Genomic DNA, 13,034 nt, shown 5'->3' on the forward strand with positions numbered 1-13,034 from the left:
ATGTGCTGTTTGTTTTATGCTCTGTTGACCAGCGTAATCTGGATAATGTTTTATTTATAGTATAATAATGATTTGTCATTATCACTGTTCCTATTCAAATATGCACAGTAGAAACGACAGTAACAAGCCACAAACCAAGCAGCTCAATGAGACGCACATCACTCAAATGCACTTCTAGCTGTAGGCTGTCTCATCCGAAAAAACAGATCCTGCCATTCCCATCTGTGCCTCGTGAACACCTCAGACGTCCAGCAGAAGCAGTTTTAATACAGCTAAGAAAGCTAATAAAATGTTTCTAATGGAATGGCAACTGGTACTGAACTGTACTTTGAGAATGTAGTACTGTATTTGTCACTGACAAAAAAAAAAAAAGCCCCTACAAATCGGTGTAATTCCTTCCCAGGTTACGAGGCAACTGGATGGCAAGAGCTGAACCCAGGTCCACCACCTGCTCAAGTCTGCACTTGGAAGTGACACGAAGTGGACATGATCTCCTGGACACACAGCAACACCTTCCTGCAGTGCTGCTGCCTCCAGCCCAGTGCGTCGGTAGGCTTCAGACAGAAGCAGGTCTGCAGCTGTGGGTACTCCAGCAGGAAACCTGGAAACTGAGGCTGAATTTTGTAGGCAAAAATTCACAAAGAATGCTTTTCCTAAGATGCAGCTTAACACAAACTCCCTGGATGCTGGGATGCAGAGGCAGTGTAGTGGATCATTAAGGCAGTCGCCATGCCAGAGCCTCAGCTCGACATCGGGCCACACCATCAGGCCACATCTGACTTATAAAAGCCATACGGGGTCAGAGTGCCACACTCACCCCTTTCAGCTACCCAGAAGCTGCTTCTGAAACACTTGCTGTGTGCCATTGCTCTCACTTTGCCATTACTGGGAAGCAGCACAGTTCTATTACCACTGACCTCAGACCATCGCCTCACATCTCAGCTGTCACTCCCCATGCCCGCCCCTTCCTGCTGTACGCTTTAGCCACCTCAAATGCAAATCTGGCTTCTCTATTCTCCTGCCTCATTCCCAGACTGTATGTGGCTCTTTTGTCATTATGCAGCCAATTAAGTTTTGGCTACCTTATCTTAACAGCTCCAAATAAGCAGGCGATATTCCTGAAAGGTGATACATTATAATTGGGTCCAAATTGGCAAGGAAGGGAACAGTGAAATAGGAAGCAGTGAGGTTATTTGCATTAGCTCATAAGGTAAAAATGAAGAAGAAAGCAGAACCAAAGCTATCAGTTATCTCCTAGTATTTTAAGATTCGTATCATCTGCTACAGCCAATGCCACTTCCCAAGCTGTGAGACTTGGGATTTTTGGTGTGGGGATCCTACAGGTGACAGTGATGCTGCCAGATCCAGATGCACCAACTGCAGTTACCACATAACAACTTGCGTTATTTTCTTGTAGTCTGCTCTTAAAACCATCAGTCCAAGTTTTCAAAACGTATCAGGCTGATTTTAGGTCGACTGTTTCAAAACTTGAGCTGATGTGTTCCAGCTTAGTGAGAACTGAGCAGTGAGCTGCCTTTGGTCTACGTAAGTCAGTACAACTCTGTTCTTGCCCCATTGCTTGGGTGTTCCTGAAGCACACACCAAAACAGCAGGCGATGCTGAGCAGACTTACACTGCTGACCTCACATCTTGGTGCGGGATATTTAACACAGATTTCTGGGGAGGGAAACCAAGGGATTAAAAATATTTCAAGAAGCCACATTTAGGACGATAAGCGAACCTATTCAGTACCATACAGTACTTGAGAAGTGGATTGAAATTAAGTAGTTTTATGTCAGATATATTTAACTGCGGCGTTTCTGACATCCATCACTGAAGATTTGGATTAGCCCAAGAGCTCTGGGGAAGCAAAGGAAACGATGCTCACCTGAGCTGGAGGTGATGCTGGCTGCCAGCTCTGCTCCCTCTACCACCTCCTCCTTCCTGGCTTCCACACAGATGCAAACAGCAGACCGAGCACAACCTGACTGCTCACAGTAACAGCAGCACTGTAGCTGAATGGCACTCGGCAGCTCAGGCTCTCTGTTGAGATCTGAGTGGCAGCTGTCCTTTTATCTGGCCAAAGGAGAAAGGTATTTTGATACGTTGCACCAGCAGAGCCCCCTACTTAAAACTTACAACACCAGTATTGAGTGGTGTTGCAAGAGCAGATTAATTGCAGCTTCCAGGGAAAACGGAGCTTATTTCACAGTGACTTTTATTCCCACTTGAATTAAGTTCCTTACGTTGCTCTGCCTCATTTGAATTTTTTGAATTGGTTTTGCATAGTATCATTTACTGATGTGCTATCTTTAATTACATAACACACATGCTCTCACCAACTGCATTATTAATGGAAGCGTTTTTAATTAAATGGCTCTCAGCATAATATTCAGTCATTAATTTCACACATCCGGGACATGGAGAGATTCTATTCTGATGGTCCGGAGAAGTTTGGTACTTTAGATGAGGAATACTTCCACAGTGATAGTTTTAGAGTGAAGTTGGAAATCATTACAAGCACTGAATCACCCTCTCAGCAGCTGGTGCCACCGTTCTGCTCTGCTGGGTGTTATCTATTCTTGGGCTGAACTGCTCCTTTTGCTCTCCAATGCTTCACTGCTGGTAATTTTCACATGCCTCTCACTGGGCTCATGTATATTCCACAGTGCATAATATCAGAGTTCCTTCTCAGGAACAATTTGGGACAGTTGCCACTAAGGCTGCTCCTTCTAGAAGGAAAAACCCCACACCCTCCTTTCTAATTGCACCCTGCCCATCTGCCTCAACTCCTATGCTTTTAGAGCATCCCTGCTCCCAGGTCTAGGCCTCTCCCCCTCCTCCCCACCTCCGGTTGGAGGGAAGAGTGACCTTGGAAGTCACTTTCTGGTCTTCCTAAAGAGCTCAAGGAACTCGAGAGTAATAGGTTCACACTACACACGTTTGGTGGGTTTTGCAGTATGCGCCCATTTCTCCTTAAAGGCAATTTCACATACAAAAAATATTCCAGTAAGATTCTTTTTGGGACTGATCCTGCTATTAGTCTCAAAGCAATCAAGTCCTGGGTTGAAAAGGACCACAATGCTCATCTAGTTTCAGCCCCCCTGCTATGTGCAGGGTTGCCAACCAGCAGACCAGGCTGCCCAGAGCCACATCCAGCCTGGCCTTGAATGCCTGCAGGGATGGGGCATCCACAACCTCCTTGGGCAACCTGTTCCAGTGCGTCACCTCCCTATGTGAGTAAACTTTTTGAATTATACTCTTCCCAAAGAGCTGTTCTCTGACATCTTAGGCTTAAAAACCTTCCCCCACAGCAAAGATCAGAAGCCCTGCACGTCCTCTACTCTGCAGGGAGGTTGGACTCAATGACCTCTGGAGGTCCCTTCCAGCCCCTACAATCCTGTGATCCTATTCTTCTGGCTGACATCACATAGAGGTTCCTCTCTGCTCATGCTTTTGAGATTTCTCTCTGCTCTGCCTCTCTACAGCTGCAATCCTCTGACACCGTGATGCTGCAGCAAGACATGGCCCCACACTCCTCCAGCTCCACCTCTGCAAAGAGCACCTTGTGAATGAGGAGACACAGGGGCTGTATAAATCAGAGTAAGTGCTGTGAGATCTGCCATCGGGAAGGTGAAATCAATCTCCGCCTTCCTGGAGCATCAGAAGAACAGAAAGGACTTCTGCTATGACAACAGGATAGTACACACAGACCTCCAAGTGCATTAGAAATGGATTTCAGAAGAGAAATAATTCCAGTGCTATTATGTGACAAGACTAATTATAAAATATGCCCACATCCCAAGCACTTCATGTCTACATAACACATTGCACCATAATGAATATAATTGAAAGTATGACTTCCATCAATATTTAATTAGCATTTGGTGCTAACTCATTATTTTGGCACAATTAATTTGACATCTTGCTATACGGCCGGCGCAGATCTCCTTCTAGAGGGCTGTTTTATTGGTGGGGCACGAGCAGCACCAGACATGTGCACCTTCCCCGAGGCTTCGGAGAGCTATGAAATATGGATGGTGTGATTGACGTTTTAATCTACTGCGGGATATGAAAACATAATATTGATGCTCAAAATATGCGTGGGTATTGGGTTAATGCATTTCTGTAATAAGGGAAGTATTCTCCTCAGCTCATGTCTTCAGAAAACAAATTGTGCCATCATTCTGCCTTCTATCCCCGAATCATCTGGCTTATGCACAATGATCACTCAGTACGGCTGACTAACAGAATAAAGCAGATGATCACAATACAAGGTGACACCTATGTGGGATACGTTTTGCAAAGGAATCATAGAATTGCTTTTGAGTTGGAAGGAACCCTTGAAGGCCACCTGGTCCAACCCTCTGCAATGAACAGGGACACCTATGGCTCCATCCGGTGCTCAGAGCCTGGTGCTGCTTGACCTTGGCTGTCACCAGGGATGGCAAAACGGGAAAAGGACATCCTTAGCCAAATGCTTCTCACCCAGAGGATCCTGCACATGGAATCTTACTGTGATGAAGGAGAAGCAGGGCTAACAACAGCCTCAGCTGAAGGAAGCTGACTTGTATTCCCAGATGTTAAGCAAGCAGTTTGCGTGTGTGCTCTGAACCACCCTGTGCCAGCAGAGACCATTTCCAGAAACGGAAAGCAACTGCTTCCATAGGAAGCATCATCTTTTGATGGGAGGCAGCAATAAAGCTGGAAGCAGAGCCCACAGCAGTCTTGTCTGAGCGAGTAGGATTTCATGGTCATGTTTTGACTCATCTGATGAGACCTCAATGGATCAAGGCTCGTATCTGGAACACCCTTCCCCAACCACCATCTCCACCACCTGTACTGTACAACTACAGTTCTCCCCCTACAAAATAGCTCCATTTCAGCAAGCACTATGAACCACGGACCCTGCAGTTATTAATCTCACAGAGCGTAGGACTGACTGAATTTTGTGGTCAATTTCAGAAGGATATATGAGCACATTTAGTGCATCAGGACTCAACTCCTGTACTTCTCAGTGGAAAACCTCAGGTGCCTTACTATTTCGATTGCAGCAGTGTTTAAAAGCCTGCAAGAGACTCTCCAGTCAGCATAGTGCATTCAGGGGCTGCAGCTCTAACCTCTGCTGTGGCCATCTTCACACATACACTTAGTTAGGGACCAAAGAGAGCCTTCTGTAAGTAAAACAAATAATTGCACTTCCAAAACACCACTGCAAAACATTCAAAGTAGTCACTCTTTGGAAGCCTGACCAGTTTAAAGCATCTCAAAAGTTGGCCACTGAAATTTGCTTACATTTAAGAGGATGGAGTGTTTAACAGAGCTCTAAGTAAGGTCACAAATTAAGAACTGGTACCGAGAGCTGTAAGTGAGAAGTACCAGGATCTGTTTTAAGAGCTGTTTTCTCTTTACTAAGCACACATCTACTTGTGTTATTAAAGATGAAACTCACACCTGATTGATTGTCAGCATTTTCCTCACTCATAAGGACATTTTCAAACACATACAACCTGTTTTTAAGAGAAAAAGAGCTTTTTAAAATGATTTTCAAGTGAAGGCAAATCTAATGAACAGCTTCTATAACTTTGTCACTTTCAAAGGCTAATAAGACAGCAATATTCATGTCTAGCATGCTAATGCAGCAGAATATCTAAAGAACCACTAACAAATTGAAGAGCATTTCCAGCCAGCTCGACAAGTACCATTTACAACCTACAGCTTTCACCTGTCTTTCTCAAATCCCATTACAGGGTTCCAGAAGGACACTCATCTCAGTAACACAATTCTGGGCAATGAGCAAAGAGATGACTGCACCCTGTCTGAATTCCTGCTGCAGATTGCCCAAGTGCAGCTGTGATAACTCTGCCATCCACCTACTCAGAAACAGGCTATTGACCAGTGCTCACAGTGCAGCCAGAACCTATTTCTCAGTGTCATTGCTCCTCGTCTGCTCCTGGAGCAGCTGTCACCCTGGGGAGTGGAAACAAGAAAAATCTGCTAGGTGCAAATGGAAGGACGAGTTCTTGGCCTGCAGTGCGAAGGTGTCATGCCCTGGCAGCTCCAACTCACCGGAAACAGAAGGAATTAACACCTCTGCACATTCTTCTTATCAATTATTTGATAACAGTAGCAGATATTTACTTGAGGCATAGAAGAGATCTGCAACAGCATCTTTCTCCTTCTGGTTTGCAGAAGACATTCCCACCTAGGGACTGTGCCCATGCATAAGAATTAAGCATGAACAACTTAGCAAATCCTAGACTGGTGGTTTTGCTTTGTACACAGAGCTTATAACCATGCCAGCAGTGAGCTGAGCTGCAATATCCAACGATGCAGCGTGCTCATGGGGTATACGTTAGGTATTGATGCGACAGCTGAGTCTGGCTATAAGACACAGCCACCACCAAAACAGGCAGTGATTGGGGCCCCACCAATGCCCAAATGACTGCAGAAGCACACACAGACCCTGCCAGCATGCAACTGAGCACTGAGGTCCCAGCCGTGCCCTTCCCATTCCTTTGGGCAGCTTGGGGGCATCGCCGTTAGACACTTAAACCCTTCTTATCTGCAGGAAAAGGCAGTTCTGACACTCAAAATTTAGCCTTGAGGAGCCCAATAAAGATGACAAAATTATGCCCGCACTACTGATATTGCCAGCAATATTGATGGTTCTGCGATAGGAATCTCTACATACAGCTAAATAAGCTTTTACTTTTATTACTCTTGTGACCTCAGTGGCACTGAGCATTGCTGAAGCAGCACTGTATTTTTGTGGGCTTGTTTGTAAAGAAGGAAACGAGAGAGGGAAAAAAAGATTACATCAGGAAACATTTGTCTGTAATTCTTGCTAAAACACAAGCAAGGATTTTTGTTATAGACCCTCTGCTGCCGCTACACATTTTATTTGCAGAAAGTTAGAGCAGATGTGTAGTTTGTTGCCTGCTAACACGAGAAGAGGGAAGACACTGAACTTTTAGCTAGCACATTAATCATAGAATGAATCATAGAATGAATCATAGAATGGCCTGGGGTTGAAATGGACCACAATGCTCATCTAGTTCCAACCCTCTGCGATGTGCAGGGTCACCAACCACAGACCAGGCTGCCAGAGCCACATCCAGCCTGGCCTTGGATGCCTCCAGGGATGGAGCATCCACAGCCTCCTTGGGCAACCTGTTCCAGTGCCTCACCACCCTCTGTGTGAGAAAACTTCCTCCTGTCAGTTAACTCAGTTACCTAGCAGCCAGCCCAGGGTGGTCAGCATCTTAAGAGAAGGGTACTGAAATACATATTGGAGCTCTTACCTCAAACCGTACTTATCAAAACCCAACTTGGTTATCATCACTGAATCCAAAAGATGTCAAAGGAGAGACAGTACAACCAGTGTATTTCAAGTTGTGAACAACACTGCCCAATCCCTTCCCACCACATCCTGTTCTCTCTATTCTGTAGCTTTCCAAAACCTAAGCAGTTTTCTGTGCTATCTGATGCCCTTTTCGTGGCACTTGGACCAGCTTACCAAAAACACACGTGGAATATGTTATTCGGTTGCTTAGACTCCATCCCAACAATTCCTGGATGTACATACAACATTTCTTTCAGGAAAATTCTTTTGGAAAGCCAGCTTTGCTATTCTGCTCGAGTATTTTGTATGGAATATTCAGAGGTGAGCATGACCAGGGCAAGCTGCCCCGCTACATACTGCATACTTAACTACACCAGTGACAAGGCAGGTATGAAATATTTGTTGATAAAGCAGCTGAGGCTGCAAGCACTCCATTGCTTTGATAAAGCACATCTGAATAAATTGCCCTTCTGTAGCTTTCTGGCGATGCTGATTTCAGACATGCAGACTGCAGTCCTTGCAGGCTTCCAGGGCTCTGGCAGCCTCATTCCTCCACCCGCGCCAGATTCAGTGGTAGCTTCAATCACTAGCACTGAAACCTCACAGTTTAGGAGCATTAGACCAGTCACAGGCAGAACACAGCCCTGAATCCAGCCAGAAGCTTTCTGAGGGTCTACCAGCAACAAACTATCCCAATAAACATCTTATTTCAGATCCCACTTCATCCCATTTCTGTCCTCCAAGCTGCAGGCTGGAAAGCTCTTGAGAACGGGCAATCCTCTCACAAGAAGCTGGTGTGACACAGCCACCCTTTGAGATGATGGGGCAGCACCAATCCAAGGAGCAGAATGCTGGAAGCTTATAGTGAACCATTTTGTTTGTTTCTACAAGGTTCCATCCTGCATTCATTAGAATCTCAAGGTATTTTTCTGCATTAGCAGTTTTAAAGCATCTCCTTCGCGCAAAATCTGTTTCAGTTGATTATTCTGCCAAATATTGAGTTGCATTTCTTCAAGCTGCTTCTTCACATCTTGCCAATCCATTATAGATTTTTATCCTGCTGTTCTTTTATTTATGGAGAAAATATGTACTTGTTTCATCTCTTTTCTTTCCTCTGAATTAGCATTTGTATAAGAGGCAGGACTAATTAAGCAGAAACCAAGATGTTTTTGGAGTTAAAGGTTAAGTACCTGCAGAGCAGCATGGAAAGCTTCAGCTCCTATGCAGACGAAATACAACAAAAGCAACAGCAAAAATACCCCCTACTGATTTTAAACAGAGTTCATATGATGTATTAGGCACAAATCTCTCCACGCATGCATGTTACGAGCAGGGCAAAACTGAATGACATCAAGAGGTACGCAGACACTGCATGCCTACATTCCCTATCTCCCACTTAAAGAGCAGCTGAGCAGAAACCTCTTTACAGAAGAGCTTTAAGACATCAGTTATCCCCAGATTATTTCTATGGCAAAGGCTGTTCAAGGCATCCACCATATTCCCCCTGCTTAGCTGAAAATACACACTTGAAAAGCTGAAAAACTCCAACAGCCCAAAGAAATTACAGAAACGTGGCTCACCTTCATACACATATCTATGTTTTTTAGAAACATTGGAGCCTGAATATGCAAATGATAAGAATGTATTAATTATCATTAGTCATTCCTTCACAAAGAGCAGAACTAATTGGAGAAACAATTTGAGAAAATTGAAGTACATGACAGAAAGCATTAAGATTCATTAAGTTTCAGTCCTCTGGTCTGTCAGCTTGTCAGAAGTAGATGTTTGCTATTTTGGCATTAATGGTAAAACACTCTTTTCCTCATCTGTTATACAACGTAACTCCTCTTGTAGTTTGCTCTGAGCTGACTCAAGTTGATGTGATGTGTGTTCAAATCAAAGGCACTGCTACAAAGTGGATAGAAGTTCTATTTCCATGTCTTTTAAATGATGAAACTGAACGTGCTGGTATTTTATTATAAATCATTTGCAGGTGTTATTATTTATATCATTTCAAAGATGCCAGCCCACATTCTGGGGAAAAAATAAAAATAAAAGGGTAAAAAGACAGAAAAGACTGCAAATCCAACAAGACATTTACAGGGAAAGGTTAAAAAGATCTCCATACTGTTCCATATAAAGCCTTCAACCATAGCCAGAAAACACAACAAACTATGCAATGAGTTTTGGACATTATTCATCACAACAGGAACAGCCAGAAGCATTTTGATATTTATAAGTAATAGCAGTGAGGCAGCTTAGAAGTTGCCTGCATGCAGAAAGACATTGCAGCAGCAATCAGAACTGAACAGCTCTGGTCAACTTCAGCTGCACTTCTTTATCAGACTGTGCCTTCACCCAGTTGTTAAAAAGGGCAGTGAAATCTTACATCCATGTATTTGATGCCCTCAGGCAATTCCTCCTGAGTTGTGCTGCTGTAAGTGTTATTAATTAAAACATAAATAATTATAAAAACATCATAAAACACAGTCCTGCTATAGGGGACAAATGAAGTCTTAGCACTGTAAGAATTCCCACAATTGTTTGAAGGGAATAACCCATCTGTAAGATCTGACAGGGACAAGGCGAAAAACTTGTTAGACATCTTCTGTTTCTATTACAACAGGGGTGTGAGCTCTATGGAGAGCAACACAGCTCTTAATTTGGGGTGGCACAAGGACCCTACCAAGCTTTAGTCCTTGCTGAGCAGAGCAGGCCAATACTTCAGCTCCATGCTTCAGTAGCAGGCAGTTTGTTTCAACATTTCAAGACTTGATAAACGTAACACAGCTGGCTCAGAAAATTATACATACATAATACATAAAATTCATTTTACAGCTCACACAATTTATTAACTTAAAAAAAAGAAAACACTGAAGTGTCTACTTGGCAATTAAGATTGAAGTGTGTTAGCCTGCAATTAAAATCTATGCTTTAAGAAGTCACGCTATTAGAATGTCTGGCATCCTCTCCAAAATCCATCTTTGCTACCAGAAATGGCTCAGTCAACTCTTCAGCAAGTTGGGAAGTCACAAACCGTAGCTGCTTAAAATTCAGCACAAGTTGCCTCCCTTCTGATTAGCAGCACAAAGTCTGACACAGTGCAATTTATTTTCTACACGACTATCACTGCTAAAACATGAAACACACATAAGTTAGGCAAAGTACAGCTTTACACTCATCTGAAACACGCATAAGTTCGGCAAAGTACAGCTTTACACTCATCATATACGTGCCTGATTAAACTACAGTATCTGCACAGAAATATTGTTATGCTCCAAACTCTAGTAAGAATGCAGCACAAATGTGAGTGTCAGGTAATGCCTTTGAAGCAACAAGAGCAGCCTCTCTGCTTTACAGGATGTTCACCACATATTCCTACTGCTAAAAAGGCTGCTTCAAAATACTCAAAATGAACTCAAAGCAACCTTAGTAGTTGTTCTACAAGCCAAGACCAAGCAAACTCTGCAAAATTATTTTTCCCCAAGCGCAGAATTACAAGCTCATTTATCATTTACACTTATTAGAAACCTAATTTTACACTTAAAGCACCAACTTCATATACGACATAAAACACAGTGATTATTTGGCAAACACAGGAATAGCACCTCTGTTCAAAAGCACTCATGAATCCTCACAGCTGCTTGTCTGTTTGCTTTGTCTAGATGCAGCAGTTCTAAGTAGAAAAAGCCTCCATCAGAGATCTGCAATTCTTCAATTCGGCTTCCACACATGCATTTCTTCCAGCTTTCTCTTTGAGAACAAGGAGGAATCTTCAAAAAAGATGATGTGAGATGTATTACTCTGGGGGAAAATTAACAAAACTAGCAGAAATATCATTCAAAAATGCTACAGCTTTAAAGTGATTACTTCCTCTATTATCAGATGATCAGAAAGTTAAATATAAAGTTACTTCACGTATAACAGAAGCAGTTTTACCTTCAATGTAATTTACCCAAATTTGGAAAGTAAAATCTGTAGTGGAGCATGCAATACTGTTGTTTAAATACTGATGTTAACAAAAGTCACCTAAACATGGGAGAACACAAATATTGTAAGGTTATATTCTTCCATACCAAACACATAGCGTTCATTAAGCTTAGGTAAGTCAAACTTGCAAGATCCTAGAATAAATCTAAACTTCTTAAGGTAAAATTAAGGAGCTACTGAATAGCCACGACAGCATGCAAACCACAGCCTGGACAAGTGGCACAGACACGCACCTTAGTTGGCATACATTACCCGTGGCTGCTTAGGCTGCACTCTGAAGTACTCATCTTCTGTTGGCAGTAATAGGGACTGCTCAGCAGCACATCAAACCACACTTTCAGCAGAGCTGGCAATGCTGCATAGTGAGAGATGCTTCTTGTTTTAATATCTTTTAAAGAAAGAGGAGCTTCAAGGATCGCCCTTCACAAAGCTGCTGAAGAAAAGCTTTCTCATGTTTTAGTCAGAACAAGATTCATACAGATTACACTGTGAAATACTCATGCCCATTTTCCACACAAAAGATTACTAGAGTCCAGTTTAGAAGGAAAACAGGTATGGTGTGCTTTTTTTTTTTTTCCCTAAATCAGAGATTGGCTGAGTTGTGTAGTAACCTGGTATATGATGATAAGATATGCATCTTACAGAAAAAAATACTTTAAGATGACTAAGGGTAAAACACAGCCTTCTTACAAAGAAGAAAAAGCACAACATCCTTCATCTCAAAGTTGAGCCCATGTGAAAACCTGCACAAATAAATTTGATTTCCATTCACCGTGCAACCCAGTCAAGTTCCACTGGAAGCTGCTGATGAGCTGTGATGGTACAAGTTACACCACTGCTGCTATCAGTCCCACCAGGCACTTCAAACTGAATCACTGCAGAGCAGTGATTAAGGGATGCAAGTTTTGGGCACACACTGAGAATCTCATTAGTACCTTCACACAGAGAAGTGGCATTCCACAGAGACACTCAAGCCATCCCTGTAGCCATATTTGTTACCCAAATCATCTTGGGAATAGCTGCAATTACCAACTGTGCTACATTCTTGCAATAGCCAAGTAACACAAGGCAGTTAATTGCATTCATTCCAATGGCCTGTGTCACTGTACAAAAGGTAACCTACCTTGATTTCATCTTTTCCCAGAGTCCAGTGTTCAAATTCAAATGCATAGAACAGCATATTAACAGTTCTACATACTTTTATTAAAGAAATTCATTTACATGGATGAAAGCCCGTGACCCTTCCACATGGGTTATGCTTACAGACCACTTCACCCATGTAAATGGGAACTGCACTGCAGTGCATGTGGTCATTGTAAACCTGTGTTCACGGACAGAAAAAGGAACTGTAGGTAAAGAAAGTCAGAAGCCACAAGCCTCACCTTCATAGCATCAACTCTCCCTCCCAATGAGCATTAGTTCTGACAGTGCATGCAAAAGGCAGCCGTTTCTCGGGCTGGCAAGTTATAAACTATCCAGAGCTCCCAGATATTTGCAAGTGTCAGTGCAGAAAAGTAATCAGTAGATTTCAGGGCAAGACAGCAATAGGAGCCTACCCAATGATTTCCGAAAGGACAGCAGTACGTTTTACACCAGACTGATACAGTGCTGGTAAAACAGCTTTCTGAAAGGACACAAAGTTAAGTAGCCATTGTGAACACACACACTGGGGGAATAAAATACAAGCCACACAGACACG

The sequence above is a fragment of the Lagopus leucura genome, unplaced genomic scaffold, assembly GCF_019238085.1.
Source record: "Lagopus leucura isolate 7727_CA_CO unplaced genomic scaffold, USGS_WTPT01 Super-Scaffold_100019, whole genome shotgun sequence".
Taxonomy (NCBI): domain Eukaryota; kingdom Metazoa; phylum Chordata; class Aves; order Galliformes; family Phasianidae; genus Lagopus; species Lagopus leucura.